This window comes from Typopeltis vanoorti, chromosome 21, assembly GCF_054136105.1.
Source record: "Typopeltis vanoorti isolate ZY-2024b chromosome 21, IOZ_Tvanoo_1.0, whole genome shotgun sequence".
Taxonomy (NCBI): domain Eukaryota; kingdom Metazoa; phylum Arthropoda; class Arachnida; order Uropygi; family Thelyphonidae; genus Typopeltis; species Typopeltis vanoorti.
The window spans coordinates 57,587,830-57,609,411 of NC_143569.1; the positions used below are offsets into that span (position 1 = coordinate 57,587,830).

Below are 21,582 nucleotides of genomic sequence, written 5' to 3' on the forward strand. Positions count from 1 at the left end.
CGTGGGCTGCAGGCAGTGCTTTGGACAACCCTGTGTTATATCATACACATACACACATGAAAGTTCTTTTCTTCTGAGAATATATATGGAGCATAATTTAGTATGAATACTGGGTACACAGACAAAATAGCTTAGCATCTGTATATGATATATCATGAAATAATCAAAGGTAGCTTATGGCATTATTTACTTTTCTCACCATTGCAGACATAAACTTTTTCATGCACTTGAAAGTTGATGTACAATTCTTGTACTTGAATCAACTCTAAAAATTATGTTTGCTAATACCAATGTCTTGGATTCTGAACAAGCCAAATTGCATGAATGAACTTTATTAGGCTATCTCAGCCATTGAGTTCCCTTTCCTCCCTTTCTAGAATCCAGGTTTTATTTTCTACAGAAGAAGCCATTCAGAATGTCTACATGTATTAATAACATAACAGATCATGAAAACAGACCATCTCATTTTGTGGATATCAGGTTCAATGTTACTAAACTTTTCATCCCCCCCTCTCCTTTAAATATATACAGGTAACCCTTGTATAACACAGTGCTTATACAACATGGTTTTGATATAATGCGGTATGCAAATTGTAGTAACCCTTGTTCAACGCAGTGCTTATACAACACAGTTTCAATATAACAACGCGGTCTACAAATAAGTAACCCTTTATCTTTTCATATATTTTTCACCGCACAACTTAAAAATCAGATTTTAGCTTAGTTAAATTTGTCTGCCCATATCGCGCATGTAGTTATAAGTAGCAAATTTATATTATGGGAAATACCCTTTAGCATGCATGTACATCAATTGTTTACCATATATATAAAGTGTTTATTGTTGAAAAGTGTCTTAGTTTTCAAGGAAAGCGCATTAAAAATCATAAATGCATTCATCTCAAGGTGAGCACTTTATTTTCTGATGAGTTACATACTTAATTGATATGTAATGCTTTTTTTATTTAAAAAATTTATTTTTATGGTAATGGCCACTAAATTTAGAAAGGGAAAAAAAAACAACATTGAAAAGAAAATTTATTTTCTCGGAAAAAAAAATTTAAATCTTGGATCAGTTCAAAAATGGAAAAAAACATGAGTTGTTGCAAGGACTTTGAATTTAAATGAATCAACAATTCGAATAATCAAACAAAATGAACATAAAATCCAAAAAAGTGTTATCGCTGAATCAACAGTAAGTGCAAAGTGTGTTGCTCATGTACTTGATATTCTAATGGGAAAAATGGAGAAATTTCTAATGATTTGGATTGAAGATTGCACTCAAAAAAAAAAAAAAAATCCTTTGGACGGATATCTTATTAAACAAAAAGCTCTCAAAGTTTATAAATATTTAAATGAACTTCATCAAATTCTCTTATATGGATTTTGTGCCAATAAGGGTTGGTTCAAAAACTTTAAAAAGCGGTTTTCTTTGCATAGTCCTAAAATTCAGGAAGAATCATCATCAGCAGACGTAGAAGCTGGCCTGGAAATATCCAGGAGAACTTTTAAGTCATTGAAAAAGGTGTTTATAGTACAGACAAGGTGTTCAATCCGGATGAATCCGGATTATATTGGGGGGAAAATGCCAAACTCGCCTATATTTCAAAAAATGAAAGATCAGCTCCTGGATTCAAAGTTTCGAAAGATAGAATTACTCTACTGTTTTGTAGTAATGCATCAGGTGATTACATGACAAAACCAATGTTTATTAATCCATCCTCAAATCCTCGTGCTATGAAAGGGCTTGACAAGTTCACCCTACCTGTTAATTGGCGGACCAACAAAAAGGCATGGGTTACGTTCTGGAACAAAATTTCGTACATCCAGTGGATGCCGAGCTAAGTCGTATAATAAATGTCACACACGTTTTTGGTGGAGAGAGCTTTTGCGATATGGTTGAAAATGAAATGAGTGAATTAATTGATGAGGAAACATTTAAATAAGGAGGAACTGGTGCAATTAATAGATGACATCAAACCAAATAGCAGGAATCTTGTGCCGAAGATTCTGATTGTGATGAATCCATTAAAGAATTCAGTTTAAAGAAATTAGCAGAAGGACTGGACTTGGCAAGAAAGTTGGGAAGTTATTTTATGGATAATGATCCCTGAATGGAGCTCCGGAAAGTTCACGAGATAATTGAGTATTTGTTTAGCTCCATATTATGTGCTTAATAAAAAAAATTACAGCATAGTGGTAAACAAGGTCTTATTACTGACTTCTTGATAACTAAACCAGCCAAATTATGTAATGAGAATTATACAAATGATGTCCAAGAGATTTCAAGTGATGATGACGTCCAGCCTCTCATAAATAAAGAGCATCTATAAAATGTTATTTTTGAAGACAATGATGACGATTCAAATATGCACGTTATTTTATTTTGCCTAAAACATTTATGCATTATGTGCAGTGAAATTTACATACAATTTGTATTTTTATAATTATATACTATGTATTTTTTTCATAGTTTATGTTTTCTTAACTTATATGAATTACCTGAATTAAATAAAATATTTTTGTTGAATATGTCGTTGTTTATATAATTTTAAAAAAAGAATTTCAAAACGTAACCCTACTTTTTCTATGTGATCCTAGTCTCACATAACGTGGCATTTCTATGGAACCTAACATCCGCAAACTTAACACGAGGGTTACCCGTATAAGGATTTGATGATAGAAAAACTAGAACATGAATTACTCTCAGACAGACTTAAATATTTTAAGTTGCAAAAGGTAAAATAGTCTGCAAACTCTGAGGAAGAATCAGAATCAAGGAACTACCCACAACATAGTTCACAAGGTTCAGTTTATTTGTTTGTTTTTTATCAGAAGTGTTTCGCATTTTTTTGTTATTGCACATCCTTCTATCTTTACTGTTTTTTCCAACGATAATGCAGAAAATGAATCTACTGTTTTTAAAAGAATTAAAGTTGAACTGCTTTTAAAATTAAATTGTAGACTCAACTAAACAAATATTATTGAAGAAAAAATGAAACGAATTGAAAACAAGAACCAAACCAGTCTCAGTGGCAAACTCTGAAGAAGACATTGATTCAACTAGGAAGGTATCTGGTGAAGTTTCCTGCAAGAATAGAAAACTAAGAACACCATAGTAGAAACGACGTTAAAGAAGCAGTCCTGGAAAAGAAAGCATACTAAAAGTTCATAACAAAAAAAAAAAGTCAGCATATGCCCTAAAAGAATACAGAGAAAAATGTAAGAGAGCTAAGCTGTGTATAAAAGTAGTTAAACTTTAATATATAAAACTTTATAAAATATAAAAATATATATCATGTTGGAGGCTTAATGGATTTTTTAACAACACTCAAAAAGAATTAAAATAGAATTTAATACTTCCTATATTTCGTCCTAGTCACTAGGACATCTACGGGGATTACAAAAACAATTAATGTAACATATACACAAATAACAAACAATACTAAGCCCAACCACGTGGGTGACACTAAAGTCCTATCTAGGTAGAGTGCCCGATTAAACATCGAACCGATTCCCCGTTCGATGTTTAATCGGGGAATCGGTCGCTTACCGTCGGAGATAGCTAACAACATCAGACTTGACGTAGCCAACATCCTCGCACATTCTTCGCCGTCAAAAAGTAATTTATCATATGCCCAACGCACGGCTCTCCTTAAACTACGTAAAGAAAAAGGTATCGTCATCACCAGAGCGGATAAGGGTAATGCCACGGTCGTTCTTAATACCAGTGAATACAATCGTAAAATGAACATTATCCTCCACGATCGCGCTACCTACATCCCTCTAGAACACGACCCCACAAAAACACAAGTTAAGAAACTAAAAATCTTACTCAAAAAAGTATCTTCCTGGCCCCCTGATGTCACGAAAAAACTTAAACCTTTCCGCTTCCCCCCCCGAATATACGGTTTACCAAAAATCCACAAACCCAATTCCCCACTCAGGCCTATAGTAGATGCCACCAATGCACCTGGCTATAGACTTTCTAAACAGCTGGCCAACTCTCTGATCCCCCTCACCGGAAGGTCCCCTTCCTATATAAAAAACTCGACCCACTTTAAAAGCCCTCACAGAAAATTTAACCTTGAATGAGACAGACATATTGGTAAGCTTTGATATCTCCTCTTTGTTCACCAATATTCCCTTAATTGACACCTTATCTCTCTTAGAAAACGTTTTTCCCTCTGACATCCTAGATCTCTTTTCCTTTGCCATTAACTCTGGGTATTTCTCTTGGAACAACAAAATCTACAAGCAGATAGAGGGAACTGCCATGGGTTTCCACCTCTCGCCCCTGCCAATTTCTATATGGAAGATTTCGAAAAACGAGCCATAGACTCAGCCCCACTCAAACCTTCTATCTGGCTAAGACATGTAGATGATGTGTTCTCTATTTGGCCTCATGGCCAAGACACGTTAGACTCCTTCCTCAGTCATCTCAATAGTCTACATCCAAGAATCCAGTTCACTATGGAAAAGGAAAAGAACAATTGTTTACCCTTCCTAGACACCTTAGTCACACGCCTGCCTAATGATACACTTACCTTCACCGTATACAGAAAACACACACACACACACAGGCAGATACATTCACAAACTCTCCCACCACCACCCCTCTCAACAATATGGCATTATTAAAACTCTTACCAAGAGAGCCCACAATCTTTGTTCCAGTGGAACCGCCCTCACTACTGAGCTGAACCACATACACAGCACTTTCCTCTCCAATGGCTACAGCGATCACAGTATCAAAAAAATAATCAACTCCTCCCCCCATTCCCCGTCCTTCTCATCAACAAGATTTTAAAAATGCCATCATCATACCTTACATTCGTGGCACATCCGAAAAAATAGCCAAGATACTAAAACAGTACAACCTACACACAGCATATAAGCCCCACTGCAAACTTGCTACCCTTATCTGTTCTACGAAAGATCAGCTCCCTCCTCTCTCTCTGCCTGGAGTTTACAAAGTACCCTGTTCCTGTAAGCTGGCGTACTTTGGACAGACAGGAAGATCAGCATCCATCCATCTAGAGGAACACAAGTCTTACATCTTCAAACACAACTATGGCCATTCAGGCTTGGCTGACCATGTTTTGGACATCACCCACAGGGTATCATGGAAGAAAACCACCATGCTCCACCACAGCAAATTCAAGAAAGAGAGACTTTTCTTAGAAGCAGCAGCAGCTCTCAAAAACCAACCAAATCTCAATAAATACGGTTGCATTAAGCTTCCGAAGATTTGGGAAACACTCATCACCAGAGTTCCCACCTTACATTCCAGGCCACCTACTACTGCCCTTAGAGGGCGCTCTACCTAGATAGGACTTTAGTGTCACCCACGTGGTTGGGCTTAGTATTGTTTGTTATTTGTGTATATGTTACATTAATTGTTTTTGTAATCCCTGTAGATGTCCTGGTGACTAGGACGAAATATAGGAAGTATTAAATTCTATTTTAATTCTTTTTGAGTGTTGTTAAAAAATCCATTAAGCCTCCAACAGGATGTCCTCACAGCACTTAAGCCTCTACACACGTATAAAAATATATAAAATTTTAATGTATAAAAGTAGCTAAGCTAAAAGTCATGGGAAGACTTTAAGGTGGCAAAATGTTTTGGAGGCTACTGAAGAAGCTTAGAAATAGAGGAAAGAGTACTGTAAAAGGAATCAAAGATAAAGGTGTTGAAAACTGAAGATAAAGATATCCGAGAATGTCTGGAATAATTACTTTGAAAGACTGTTAAACAAACCATGCAGTGACAGAACCATGGTAGAAAATTTTCAAGAGGAATGCAAAGAAGCATCAAAAACTTTAAATGTGGCAAAGCAGCTGGAGTAGATGATATTCGGCCAGAAATGCTTACATATGGAGATATAAAAGTTTTGTAGTGACAGTGGCTACACTGCATAATTCAGAGAGCCTGGTCCGAAGGTCTAATTCCCAATGATTGGAGTTAGAGCTCTTATAGTACCCATTTATAAAAAAGGGAATAAAACTGAATGTGAGAATTACAGAGGAATTTCTCTACTAAGTGTTCCAGGTAAGATTTATGCAAGCATACTTGAGGTTGAGAAAGATTGTGGAAGAGAAACTTGGAGAAGATCAAGCTGGGTTTAGACCAAATAGAGGTTGTCAAGATCATATTTTCACTTTAAGACAAATAGTTGAGAAATCATGGGAATATATCAAGGATCAGTTTTGTAGATGCGGAAAAGGCATATGACACGGTGCCCAGAGAAAAGCTTTTCAAAACAGTACAAATATATGGGGTGAATGGATCATTATGCAGAGCAATACATAGTCTATATTTAAGTTGTCAGTCAGCAGTTAGAATTGAAGGAAATACAAGAAGATGGTTTGATGTAAAATCAGGGGTAAGACAAGGATGTACATCATCTCCACTCCTGTTCATCATTTATTTGGATCACATTATGCAAGAAAGTGGCATCAAGCATGATATTCAAATTGGATATGTCAAACTTAACTGTTTGCTTTATGCAGATGCTATTGCACTCCTAAATACATCTAATGCAAGTGTCCAGGATTCACTAACTAAAATGAATAACGGCCGATTTTCATGCCGAATTTGTTTGGCATGAAAATCAGCAATAAAAAGACCAAAAACTATGAAAATAGGTAGGAGCATAGAAAACTTCAGCTGCATTCTGGATGGAGATCTTATAGAACAATAAAATATTTCCGCTATTTAGGTACAGTTTTTAGTGATGATGGCAGCATAAATCTGGAAAAAAACAACAGAATAAGTAAAACTGGTATGTTGAGTAGCCAGCTGAATAAATTTATATGGAATAAGAGAGAAATTAGCCAAAACACCAAAGTAGTAGTATATAAGACAGTATTTAAACCAGCTTTAAGTTATGGATGTGAGAGTTGGGTTAAAAAATAAAGCACATGATCAAAGTCTAGAGACCACAGGTATGAGGGTTCTGAGAAAAATAGATGGCATCAATGGCAGAATCATATAAAAAATGAAGATATTAGAAAGGAACTTGACATTATTAGCATTTAAGAATGTGTTAGCAGAACTAATCTAAGGTGGTATGGCCATTTAAAAGAATGGGTGAAGAAAGGTTAGCAAAACAGGTGTTTGATTCCAAAATGGCAGAAAAGAGACCCAGAGAAAGACCAAGGTCTGGGTGGATTGATTATGTCAGAAGTGCCTTAGAAGCACGAAATGTTAGATATGACAATATCGGATTGCTTACAACTAATAGATTGAGTTGGAGGAAAATAATTGTTGATGGGAGATTAATAATAATGTAAACTTAATCATGTAGTGTTGTCATAGCAACCTGAACATCCCTTGGAGTTACATATCAGGAAATTGATGATGATGGTGTTTCAGATTTGTTTGTTATTGCATATTCTTTTTTCTTTAGCTGTTTTTTCCAAAGAAAAAGCAGAAAGTGACTGTACTGAAAGTAAATATGATATATACAGATGAAAATCATCTCTCACTTTGTTTTTGAAAGAAATAAATTTTTATATTGAGGTTTTGTCTTGAATAAAGTGCCATTGTGTGTAGATGGAGAATTAAGTAGTAGAGAAGACGGTGAGATGTGAGTAACAGAGTAGAGTACCCTCCTGTGATGTGCCCAGGGATTCCTTGAGGTGCCATGTAATAATAATAAAGTAGTTATATGTAAAAATGCTTTTAGTAGTGGCACAATACTGCACTAACAAATGCAGGGTATTAAGGATATGGAATAATTAATCTATACACCATAGTAAATCACTATAGTAGTATGGTTTCACTATTAGAAGCAAAGCTTCCTCAAGTAAGAGTTTAAATATTATAAATCAGAATGAAAAAGAATTTTATATATGTGTATGTTTTTTTTTTCCCAAACTGGTATATATTTTAAGAACTTTTTTTTTTTTTTTTGTAGGTATTAGAACTTCTGGTAGTATAGCAGATGGAAAGAATTCTGTTCGAACTGATTTTTGAACTTTTAGTATGTATTATGTATAAGTTCTATTTTCAGCTAAAGTGTAGCATAAATTATATTTATAACTTTGAATTATGAGCTGTATGATATTAAATTCATTAAATTTTGTCATTCATGAAATGATTTTGGAATATATATTCTGTAAAAAATAAACAAACAAAAAAAAAATTATTTTAACCTAAAATATACCACAAGGTATTCTCATTTTATCAACAGCAAGGTGCTAGTCGATGCTCACTTGGAAGCTTACCAAGTGAATGTTTGCATGTTCACAAACTTACTCCTCGGTGTTTGCAGTAATAATTATAACAAGAGAAATTGATTTGTGATAAGTACCAAACTTAATAAATGAAGATGTTACTTCTTTCAGATTATTAAGTCACTGCAGTGTGAGCTAAAATAGTTAATAAATTTTGGATGTTCCAAAAGAGAAATACAGTAAATTCTTATCTTTCTTTGCTTCTTCCTCTCATGTTTGCACAGTTATATTTTTTAAGTCTGTCAGACTTTGAAAATCTCTTACCATATTTACATCAAGCAGAATTTGCAAATATAGACCAGCAGGGCCCCCTACAGTCAACTCTAACTATAGCAGCCACTGTTATAGTGAAATCACTCACTGTAACAGACTCCAGGAAGTCCCATCTGATCATCATGATGAAGGAAATTGACTATAGCAGGCTTCCATTATAACAAACCATTTCTTTGGTTCTTATGAGTTTGCAGTGATGAGAATTGACTGTGGTTGTTTATCAATGCAGACATCACTGGTAGGTCACCACATCTTATGAAAATTATATTTCTCTGTATATTTGGAGGCCTGCAGTGGTTTGAAAAAGTTCTATGTTTTGTCTCTAGAGCAGCTTCCAGATCAGGTACAGAATAATATAAAGTAGAAAACATTTAATAAAAATAAAATCCCTTACCCTCAGTTCATGTATATAGGTTCACAACCTTTCCAATTCATCTAAGAATCAAGACAAGCAGAAGAATTCATCATAAAATATTAATACCAGAATCACTTACGTTTAATATTTTTATTTGTAAAATTTTCAGCTAAGTTTCATAGCCATTGTCAATACAGTTATAGGAAAACTCTAAAAAGAACAACAGTTTAATTGAAGGCGCATGTTCACTGCAGGAGAAAAGCTCCATCTGCATTAATAGATATTCAAAATAAATTACACTGAATTAATTTAGTTAATTATTTTTAAATATAAGCAAAATTTAATTACAATTAAAGAATAGATGAATGATGAGTATTCATTAATATAACTTCCCAAAATTGAGAAAGTTTGGGGCAATCACTTTTGTTCAGGTTCAGGTTTTTGTGAATATTTACTTCACAGCTTTCTTTGTAGTGTCTTTCCAGAAGAAAGTAACTTTTGTGTAATATTTGTGGCTTACTAAACCAGATTTGTTGGATTCTTTAAGAGAAATGTATTCTTGATGGACACTCCTTTCCCAGACATATGGTTGCAAAGCGAATAGCCACTAGGCTAACCGTGCAAACTAGAATTGAATTATGATGTTCTTCGAGACAAATTTGTGTGGATCGACCAGTTTGTCCATAATAACATAAGCCACGAGAACAGGGGATTCTGTAAACTCCAGGATAAGAGAGGATTCAGTGGAACAAAACCAAAATGTTACACAAAAGTTACTTTCTTCTGGAAAGACTACAGAGAAAGCTGTGAAGCACACATTCACAACCTAAAGAACAAAAGCGATTGCCTAAAATTTTCTCAATTTTGGGAAGTTATATTAACTAATACTCACCATTCATGTGTTCCTTAATTGTAATTAAATTTTGCTTATATTTAAAAATAATTAACTAAATTAATTTATTGTAATTTATTTTGAATATCTATTAATGCAGATAGAGCTATTCTCCTGCAGCCTGTAGTGCACATAATATCATGTGCCTTCAATTAAATTGTTGTTCTTTTTAGAGTTTTTCTATAACTGTATTGACAATGGCTATGAAACTTAGCTGAAAATTTTATAAATAAAAATATTAAACATAAATGATTCTGGTATTAATATTTTATGATGAACTTGGACCTTTCGTTGGTAGAAGTCACATAAAAAATGTATTTTAATCAAGTTGAATACAAATGTTTATTTTTTAACCAAGAACAAGCAAGATATGTTTAATGCCATTTATATTAAGAATGCAGTCTTTCAAAAGTCACACAACTTACTTTGTATGTAACATTTTATTAATGCCAATGATCGGTTAATATATCAGAAGTGGTAGTTAAAATATTGGAAAAATTCGTGAAAGGTAAAATACAACAGTGGGTGGATATGGATGCTGTACTCTATAGCAGACTGCATGGCTTTGTAAAGGGTAGGTTCTGTCGTAGTAACTTATTCACATTTTATAATAAAGTGACAGCAGAATTGGATAAAGGTAACAGCTACACCATACTGCTCGACTTTGCCAAGGCATCTGACAGACTGGATGGGGGAGAGGAGGTGCTGAGGGGCAAACACCAGAAATTAGTATATGGTGTAGTGGAATATAGAAGAATGATGGTGACTACTGGAGTACCTCAGGATTCAGTACTAGAGCCATTACTCTTTAATTTATATATCAAGAACATAGGGAAAGATTTCAGAGGGGATATTCAGTTGTTTGCTGATAATGCAAAACTGGGGAGAGCAATAATTAATAAAGGTGATGTAGATGTCCTGCAGGATGATCTAAATAAATTGACATTGTGGGCAAAGGATAATGATTGCAATTTAATGTTGCAAAATGTAAGGTTATGCACTTCAGGTTGGAAAGGTTGCATGTGGAGTATCATATTGATGATATTGGATTGCAGGAAATTAATGAGGCTAGAGACTTGGAGATAAAAAGACTAGGGACTCTCAGGAGTAGAGTCCAAAAGACGGCCTGTGACTAGTGGTGTGCCACAGGGTTCTGTTCTTGGACCACTGCTGTTTAATCTGTTCATTAACGATGTAGGGAAGGATCTAAGAGGAACAGTTCATTTGTTTGCTGATGATGTAAAGTTGGTTAGGGCAATAGTGAATGCAGAAGATATCAAAATCTTGCAGGATGACTTGGATAGATTGGAGTTCTGGGCTAAGGAGAATGGATGTCAATTTAATGTGACAAAATGTAAGGTTATGCATTTTGGGGTGAAAAGATTAGCAGCAGTATACCACATTGGTGGAACTGTACTCCAGGAGATTGATGAGGCCAGGGACTTGGGAGTGTCGGTGGATAGGGAGATGAAGTTTAGCGGGGGGGAGGGCACATTGCAAAAGTAGCTAAATCAGCTCATCAACTCACTTGGTTGTTGAAGAATACCTTGACAAGCAGAGACAAGCAAGTTATTGTACCTCTGTACCGAGCCTTGATAAGACCTCATCTCGACTACTGTGCCCAGATTTGATCACCTCGGTTCCTTCTTGATGGGGAGGAGGTGGAGAGGATCCAGAGGCGAGTGACTAAGATAATAACAGGTCTATGGAATGAACCACATGAGAACAGGTTGAAGATTTGTGGGTTGCAGAAACTAGTTGATAGGCGGAGGAGGGGAGATATGATTGAGACATTCAAATTGCTAAAGGAATTCTATAGGATTAATTCAGAGGATATTTTTGAGATCAGGACTGGTGGTGGGAGAACTAGGGGACACCTATGGAAGCTGGGCAAGAGTGTGGTTAGCAGGGGTGTTAGAGCTGGGTTCTTTACTTTTAGAGTGGTAAATGAGTGGAATAAGCTGCCAGAGTCTGTTGTGGGTGCTATGACGGTGAGTGAGTTCAAGGCATGGTATAATAGATACTATGAGAATGTCATATAGTTGTGTGGACATGATGTTTAGGGCCTCCCTCGATGAGTCTAAGGACTCCCTGGAGTTGCCCGTAATAATAATAGTGGACTAAAGGTTTGGAGGACATATTGCAAAAGTTGGTAAAATAGCCTCAAAGAATTACTTGGATGTTGAAAAACACACTAACGAGTAAAAATAGAAAGTTATTATCCCTCTTTATAAGGCTATGATTCAGCTACATCTTGACTATTGTGCACAGATTTCATCGCCTAGGTTTCTTGGGGACCAGGAGGTGGTAGAGACAAGCGACGAAGATGGTGACAGGTCTGTGGAATACTTCAACCTATCCTCATACTCCCTACGAGGATAAGTTGAAGGTTTCCAGGTTACAAAGTTTAGTTGATAGGTGGAAAAGATGGGGACTTGATGGAAACTTTTAAGATATTAAAGTGCTTTTATAAAATTGATGCAAGTGAAATTTTTCAATATATGACAAATAGTCAGAGAACTAGAGGCTATCCATGGATGTTATAATATACGTATATACTATATTCATATAATATAAGAATATACTAGTTGTGGTTGGCGGTAGATGGTGTTGGTGGATTGAGTGGAGATAGAGTTGTAGAGCAGGTGCCCTCCCTCGATGAGTCTTTGGACTCCCTGGAGGTATCTAATAATAATAATAATAATATGGTTAGTAGGAAGGCATGTGCAGACCAGACTTTTTGCATGAAGAGTGGAATGGATTACCAGAATTGGTTGTGAGTTCCCTGATGGCAAATGGATTCAAGGAGAGGTATGATAGGATTTTGTGTGTATAATGGTTAATTTGGGTCTCCCACAATGAGTCTCCTGACTCCATGGAGATGCCGTAAAATAATAATAATATTTTATTAAGCAACTTATGTTGAGCAAGGATAAAATTAACTGAAGATTACGGAATGCATATTATAGCAAGTGTCAGTAACCATTGTATTTTTACTGGCATAATGCTACAACAACCACAGAGATTTAGACAATAAAACAAATTTGTTAGTGTTAATGTGAAGCACATTGAAGTTGTACTATAACAAACTTCCAAAAAAAAGTCTCAGCCAAACTCCATAGTAGCAGTTCTAAGTTAAAAGAAATGCACTATATTAAACCTCTCACTATGACAAACAGTTCCTTTTGGCTCAATGAGTTTATTAGTATGAACTGGCTGTACATTTCTTCCTTTAGGTATTCCCCTCCCACCACATCCAACTGGAAATAGTCAGGTGGTGTTAAGCAGCCCCACTCCAATACTTTTTTCTCCCTCCTGACCTGAATTTCTTTTGCAAATTCAGATTTATTTGGATTTTATTTATCAAAAATAAATTATAAAATTTTTAGATTGTTATGCTCTAAAATTTATTGCCTAATATGACAATGTAAATTGTTGTATAATAATTATCATCAGTTTCCTATTATGAATCCTCAAGGGATGTACAGGATCAAGTACTACACGATTAAGTTTACATTATTACTGATTTCTTATTTCCTTACAACTGCTACTATGGAGCTTTGGATGAGACTTTATTGGTAGTAATCCTCCAAATTACTTGTATGCACTCCAGTATTGTATCTAATATTTCAATTTTCTATGACATTTCTGAGTGAATCAATCCACCTAGTCTTCCTCTGGATCTTTTTTCCTACCACCTTAGCATCAAATGCCTGTTTGCTAACCGTTCCTCCACCATTCTAAGTAATCATACTATCTGAGATTTACTCTGGTCACACATTCCTGAATGCCAACAATGAAGAATTCCTTCCTGATATCCACTTTTTTAACATGATTCTGCTATTGATGTCATCTATTCGTTTCTCTAATCTTTCTCAGAACTTTCATATCTGTGCTTCCCCCCCCCCCCCCCAGTCTTTGATCAAGTGCTTTATTTTTAACCCAGCTCTCAGATCCATAACTTAAAACTGGTTTGAACACTGTCTTGCCTACTTCTGGTTTACTGTTTTGGCTAATTTCTCTCTTATTCCATATAAATTTATTCAACTGGCTCCTTTCCTCGCCATACCAGCTTTAGTTATTCTGTTGTCTCTTTCCATATTTAGTTTGTCATCTTCACTAAAAACTGTGCCTAAATAGATGAAATGTTTTACCTTTGTTCTATAGGATGCAGAATGCAGCTAACATTTTCTAGGTTCCTGTCTATTTTCATAGTTTTCATTTTTTTTATTTGCTAATTTTCATGCCAAATTTATTGCAGCTGTTATTCAGTTTGGTTAAAGAATCCTGGAGACTACGAAAATGGTAAAGGGTTCACACTATCTGCACCCTTCTCTTACACCAGAGTTTTGCATCAAACCATCTTGTATTTCTTTCATTTCTCACTGACTTACAACTTAAATATACACTATGTATTGCTCTGTGTAATGTTCCATATAACTATAGAGTTTTCAAAAACATTTTTCTAGGCATTTTGTTGTACAGCTTTTCCAGATCTATAAAACTTAAGTTCAGATGCTTGTCATATTCCCATGATATCTCAACTATTTGTCTTAAAGTGAAAATCTGATTTTGACAACCTCTTTTTAGCCTGACCCCAGCTTGTTCTTCCCTGGGTTTCTCTTCCACAATTTTTCTGATCCTCTTTTAAAGTATGTTTGCATAAATCTTACCTGGAACACTTAGTAGAGAACTTTCTGAATAATTCTCACATTCATCTATTCTGTTTTTTACAGCTGGGAACTGTGAGAGCTCTACTCCAATCATCTGGAATTTGACACTCTGACTAGGTGTTTTGAATGTAGCCTCTGCAAAACTCTTATACTTCCACATAAGAATATCATCTATTCTTCATGACTTTCCATATTTCAGGCTTTTCATAGCTTTTTCCACCTCAAGTACTGAAATCTACTTCTGCTGTTTTGTCACTTTGTTTCAAAGTCATTCAAAGTTATTACTCCTGACTCTAGAATATCTTTATCTTACTTTTCATGCCACATTTATCATCATTGAATACTTTTAAAATACTCTTTCCTACATTTCTAAACTTTTTCAATATTTTCCAGAGCATTTTGCTACCTTCCTGATATTTGTCTTCTATATTCTTACTGAAATCTTCCCACAACCTTTTTAGCTACTTTTACACATGGCTTAGCTCTCTTAGTTTTTTTTTTTTTTTTTTTTTTTTTTTCTGTATTCTTTTAAGATATCTACCGACTTATTTACCTAGGAACTTTCAGTATGCTTTTTTTTTTTTTGAGGAATTCTTGTTTAAGTTCTTGTATCCACCATGGTGTAGTTATTTTTCTGTTCTTGGAGACAACTTCCCTATACCTCTTTAGCTGAATCAATCAATGTTTTTTTTAGAATATATAAACATATACGGTATGGCACAAAAAAAAAAAAAGTACTGAATAGCAGTATATGTTATGGAGTAAATGAGTTTATTAACAAAGAAATATATCTTTACACATGATGATATGTACATCTACAACCATCAGTGGAATCTTAATTGAATAAAGCATTAACAACTGTAGATTACGTGCTCAAAATGGGCACCTTGTCTTTCAAGGTAGGTTTCGTAGTCATCTGAGGTTCGCTGTCATCTTGGAGAACAAGGATTGAGACGTATCGTGGAATACTGTTGTATAGCTTTTTCCTTTTTCTTAATTTTTATTTTGTACAACTATTTTGTATCCTATCTGCTGTGCGGTTTATGTTGTAACCTTTCTTCTCAAATACAACTACTTTAACCTTTTACTATATCTCCTTGATACACTCTATCAGGTAACACGTGGTACCTCTGAGGGACAATGGAATTTCCTCGAGATCAAGGCAGTATCAGAGTGTCTGAGATTTACCCCTCTTAAAACTCCAAGAAATTTATTTGTTTCGCTGCGCTACTTAGCGCTATTAGATTAATTAATATTAACAACCAAGAGGTAATCTCAGGACAGTACTTAGTAATACCAATTAACTCTGCAGACGTGACCAAAATTTACTTTTTTCAAATATCCCGCATAGGTTCATATTAATACTTTATAAGCGGTGCATCGGATTCCAGAAATCACAGAAAGTCTTTGTTAGAATCAAAAGCAAGGTTTATTATACTCAAAGATTGTCACACATAATAACACTAAATTAAATCCCATCTTAAGGGAGTTTCAGACAAGTTATATATAAAATTCAAACACTACTGTTACACATATAAATTAATATACAGTAGCTTCCTAAAGTATGAATTATATTAACCTTCGCTAATGTGTTATTTATGTACTATTTTCACAATCGATCTAAGGCTCCGTAGCTCTGTCAGACTACACAAGATAACATTCATATCTTTCACAATCTCTTAATATTATGCCAATTCTTTACTCTAAACATATCCTTAATTTCTCTTAATATAATGGCAAACTTAAACACAATGACAGATAATAAACATAATTTCAATATCCTTCTTAAGTCCTAGCAATATAATCTTATTCAATATCATTAATGTTCCTTTTCCATAACATGTTAACTTGGCACATATTCTGTTAAACACACAAAGTTTACTTATCTTCGCCTTTGGTTCTTTAGAGCTCCAGAGGTTCACAGGAAACTGGCCTTCTGTGGACTTGCCAGATTTCATTCCTTCCATGGAGAACACGGCCGCCAAGACCGTAGCTGTCTATCGGAACCCGTCCTCCGACATCGAGGACATTCGCGCCCCACGCCACCACACGAAAACCGAACAGGAAATCCAGGGAGAAAAAGCCTTGTTTCAGGGTCGCATGACCCTTATATTTCCCTCCTATTTCTCGCCCCTTTCGGTGTCCAGCGAATTACTACGTCATAGCGTCCATTGTCTGCCCTGCTTGTTGCACGTACGTGGACATGCGAGTCGCTCCATCACGTTACGACCTTTGAACTTGACTCCCCCCCAACTATTGCATTTGTGCTTACATTTTATAATCCTTTTGCACAGGTTAATTTCTAAAGCTCTGGTAATGTTTTACATTTTCAATACTAAATTAATCACGTTCGCGAATGGCAATACACTTATTTAACCTTTTCTTAACAGAACACACTTGATTTATATATACATAATACTTATTCTACACTTAGAGGCAACTTATTGTATTTATCTCATTCTTTTGTTTGGAAAAGCATGTTAGACTGTGATAAGATAGGAATTCATAAATTTCCACACTATCACAATCTAACAATACCCAAAGGAATTCTGTAAAGCTTGAAATGAGCTGCCCAGGGAATTGTTTTGATAAATGGGCTCTAGAATCAGGTGATGTGTAACACGTTGCGCTATCTTGTTGGAATACCTGTGCACGAAATGGAATGTTTTTTGCACAACACATCCTGTGAAAATCCTGGGTGAACAGAACCAATACATTCTTGATGTAGTGTTTGCTATTCAAGGTCATAGCTACATTACCCTCTTCAGTGAAGTAGGGCCCAATTATGCCATGACCAGAAACTGCACACCGCGTAGTGACCCTCTCGCTGTGGAGAGGTTTCTTTTGGACAAATTTTGGTCTCAAGACTGAAATGTGTCAGCTCATTTGTTTACATGACTGCTTAGATGGAAATGAACTTTGTCTGAGAACCAGACATTATGGAGGAAGGACAGATCTTCATAGACATTGGCCAAGCATGCATGCACAGTATTCTCGCTGTCTAGCATATCTGTTGCTGTTAAACATTGACCCACCTGAATGACATATAAAAGGCATCTAGCTCCTTAAGGATTCTGTGTAGTAACTGCCTTGGTATCCCAAGGTTTACTGTTGTTTGGCATTGACTGCATTTCAGAAACTGCAACACTTTCTCCAACACATGCCCTTTGCATTGTGGCAGAACAATCCCATTATGTTGGAACCTTTCGATTAAGCCAATGATGACACTATTGTTTGGGGCACGCTTACAGAAATAACTAAAAATCTGCTCACAAACATGTCGTTGACTTGAACTGTTTGCTCTACCAACTCTGTATGAACAAAAATAATGCTCAACAATAAACATCTTTTCTTCAATGTTAACACTAAACAACAGTAAACCTTGGGATACCAAGCAGTTACTACACAGAATCCTTAAAGAGCTAGATGCCTTTTCATATGTCATTCAAGTAGGTCACTGTTTAACAGCAACATATGCTACACAGTGAGAATACTGTGCATGCATGCATGCTTGGCCAATGTCTATGAAGATCTGTCCTTCCTCCATAATGTCTGGTTCTCAGACGAAGTTCATTTCCATCTAAGCAGTCATGTAAACAAATGAGCTGACACATTTCAGTCTTGAGACCAAAATTTGTCCAAGAGAAATCTCTCCACGGCAAGAAGGTCACTATGCAGTGTGCAGTTTCTGGTCATGGCATAATTGGGCCCTACTTCACTGAAGAGGGTGATGTAACTGTGACCTTGAATAGTGAACACTACATCAAGAATGTATTGGTTCAATTCACCCAGGATTTGCACAGGATGTGTTGTGCAAAAAACATTCCAATTTCGTGCACAGGTATTCCAACAAGATAGAGCAACCTTTTGGCAACTCCTATAGGTGGGGATGACTTCTCATTGCTTCTGCCTTGGTGTCTCCACTAGTGGGCCTGGCTCCCACTGATGAGACCTCAATAAAAGTTGAAACCGGTCTGGGTAGTGGCCCTTGCCTTAATGCATAGCATTACACATATCCACAAGGAGATATGTTTTGCATTATGGGAAATACTGAGATAGGAGTTTTGATAGCTTTCTCCACCTTTGCCACGAATTGCCTTGGTGTTGCACCACCTTAGCTCAGGCTGGAAGATACTTTCAGGGGCAAACTTTGTTTGCTCACACTTGGATAAAGGATTAAACTAAACTTATTATAATGCCATAGAGTCTACACATGCTCTTCTATTAATGTTCATTCAGTCGAATGGTATATCTCATAGCGTGCATACTGAAAGGGTGTCAAAGTTCAGTATGATTTTTTGTGTGTGTGTGTGTGTCATACCATATATTCACCTTCATAATCCACTAACATCTCTCCTCGCTCCTCATGAGCGAAGGACAAGGAGAGGTTATTCTAATATGAAGGCAAATAAAATGCATAAAACTACTGGAGTACTATTTAGCACTAAACTACTTTTGGAGACTATTAGTGGCAAAAGTTTTTGCTTATCACATATGCTTTTCCAAAGAATTCATTTAGCATATTCATTTTGAATTCATGTTAGTTCCATTGCTGTCTTGCTGAAACTAATCATGTTTATCACACTCCAACACAGAGCTGATATTCAGCTGGTACATGCAAGTATAGCCACACAATTGTTAAAATATTGAAATACTGTATTGGTTGTTAATTAATGTAATAGTAATTGCAATAATAAAATTAATCAATATAAATTCTAATATAAAGTCATTGGCTCAAACTAATTGTCATAGGATATCACGGTGACTGTTGATAAGCCTGTTGTTGTAACAACATCTGAGAAAACATCATGAAAATTATGGAAACAGCTACTGTGTTAGAGTAAAACTTTAGTTTAATATAAACCAAAATAAACACTCTTGCTCTTGATTGCTTTACTCTAAAACCTACACTTTGGCTTAGATATGTTAACAATGTTTTCGTTATCTGGCCACACAGCCACCAAATGTTAAACACATTCCTTAGCCACCTGAACAAACAACATGAGCACATACAATTTACTATTGAAATTGAAAATCAGAACTTGCTTCCTTTCCTGGATACACTGGTCACACATCTTCCCTCAGGCTATCTATCCTTCACTCTTTATTGCAAGCCTACACATACCAGCCAATATGTACATGCTAACTCATATCACCACTCTTCGCAAAAATTTGGAATCATTAACACCCTCAAAAACATAGCTATAACAATTTGCTCTCATGAAGAAGCTCTTAAACAAGAATTAAAAATTTTTAATTTATACATTTATAAATAATGATTATAGCAAAAATACTATTAATAAAGTTCTTCATACATCAAAAAATAATATAGATTACAGTAAAACCATAGCTATCCCATAAATTAAAGGGTTATTAGAAAAAATTAATAGAATCTTATGCCATTATAATCTTAATACCACTTTTAAACCATCTTTAAAATTAAAAAACATATTCAACTCTATGGATCCTCCCTCCCTCCCTCCCTCCCCCCCCCATTGGCACACCCTGGAGTTTATTGCATCTATTGCACTTGTAACCAGAGCTGCTCCTAGGAATTTTGCCACCCCTTCTACCTTATTTTTCATTTATGCCAATTTTGCCACCCCAAAAAAACTTGCCACCCATGCAAATGCACATCTTGCACCATCAGTAGTTTGGCCCTGCTTATAACTTACCTTATGTTGGGGGGAACGATGTACAATCCCTATCCATAAAAAAAGAACACAAACGACACATTAAATTTAACAGTTTTGGAGAAGCAGGCTTCTCAGATCATGCCCTTAACACCCTACACCAAATTGATTGGAAAAGTACTTGTTCTTTACATCATACAAAAACTTGGTGTGAACGGAAATTTAAAGAAGCCTGTGAAATTTTGATTAACCATCCTAATCTTAACAATAATAGTGGCACAAAAATCCTGAGAATTTGGATGGCACACATTCAGTTTTCCAGCAAATCCTGACTTTGGGACTCTAAACAGTTTTTCAGCTTTCATCGACCACTATTCATAACGTGAAGGTCGATACGTCAAGTGTTTATTTTGATTTACATTAAACTAAAGTTTTACTCTAACACGATAGTTGTTTCCATAATTTTCATGATATATTCTGATCACCGTGTAAGCATGAAAGAAAGGAACACCTGAGAAACATTCACAGTGCTGTCTGCCAGTTCAGCCTATATTCTGGTGTGCAGTGTGGCTGCATTGTGCATTCTTTATAAAGTATTTTATATAGCAGAATTAGAAATTTATTGTTATCCTAGAATTAAAAGTTGCTATTTCAAAATGGGTTAGTTTTTACTTTGGTTTGCAGTATATTATTTCATTATAATTTCAAGAATTTATAATGAAATATTTAAAACAAACACTCAATGAAGAGATAGCAAAGTTGGGCTAAGTTTTTTGACATTCCTTTTAAGTATCATAACAAATATCTTCGAAATCTGTGAGAGAACCATAGGCTGGTATATCATCTAGTGCTATGCAAAAAAAAAATCAGAGCAGCCTGGAATGCATTTCTCTACTGTGCAAGAATCAGTATTGAAATAAGACAAATAATTTGTATTTCTGGAATGAAAATCAACTTGATCATTTCAGCAATGGGCTGTTGCAATTGCATTGCTAGCAATGCAAATATTGAATGTAAGTGATGCTGAGAAGCTGTATTTAAAAGTTGAAAGAACTGAGGGCTGATTCAGCATCTTAAACAATATTTTGAATGTTAAAATAAATTCTTTATTTATTGAGACTTTGAGTAACCTAATAACTTAGTTTAATACCATGTTCCCTGTGTTAAATCATGGGTCAGAAAGGGGTATCATTTGGCTAGTGGCATTCTCGTCAAACAAGTGATTACACCAATAATTGGAAGTTGTAGAATGATTTGATGAAAGATTCATGCTAAAGCTTATCACTTGGTAAGCAGTTATATACTTATATTCATAGGTAGTTTAGTTTATTTAAGGAATAACAGAGAATCTATATATATATATATATATTGACGTACACTATCTACCAATATTGTCCAGACACCCCTGTTATTGGAAATTATGGAACATTCCAGGTTTGTTAATAACATAAAAACTGGTGTACAGATTGTAGGAAGCAGTATTTCATCATAGCAGTTGAATACAGGTGGTATGGCAAC

At 35.4% G+C, this 21,582-nt stretch overlaps 1 protein-coding gene across 4 annotated transcripts in view; it reads left to right on the forward strand.

Moving 5' to 3' along the window:
* The window catches only part of LOC150094875 (acyl carrier protein, mitochondrial-like), a 109,521-nt gene that overhangs the window by 71,549 nt on the left and 16,390 nt on the right, over positions 1 to 21,582 (forward strand). For 3 of the 4 annotated variants that reach the window (XR_016550112.1, XR_016550114.1, XR_016550113.1), the window contains exon 5: positions 7,920 to 7,985. The gene's annotated coding sequence lies outside the window, so the exon portion shown is untranslated. Of the gene's footprint in view, positions 1 to 7,919; positions 8,102 to 21,582 lie in introns of those variants that run through there. The other variant, XM_090410919.1, reaches the window with a different exon arrangement.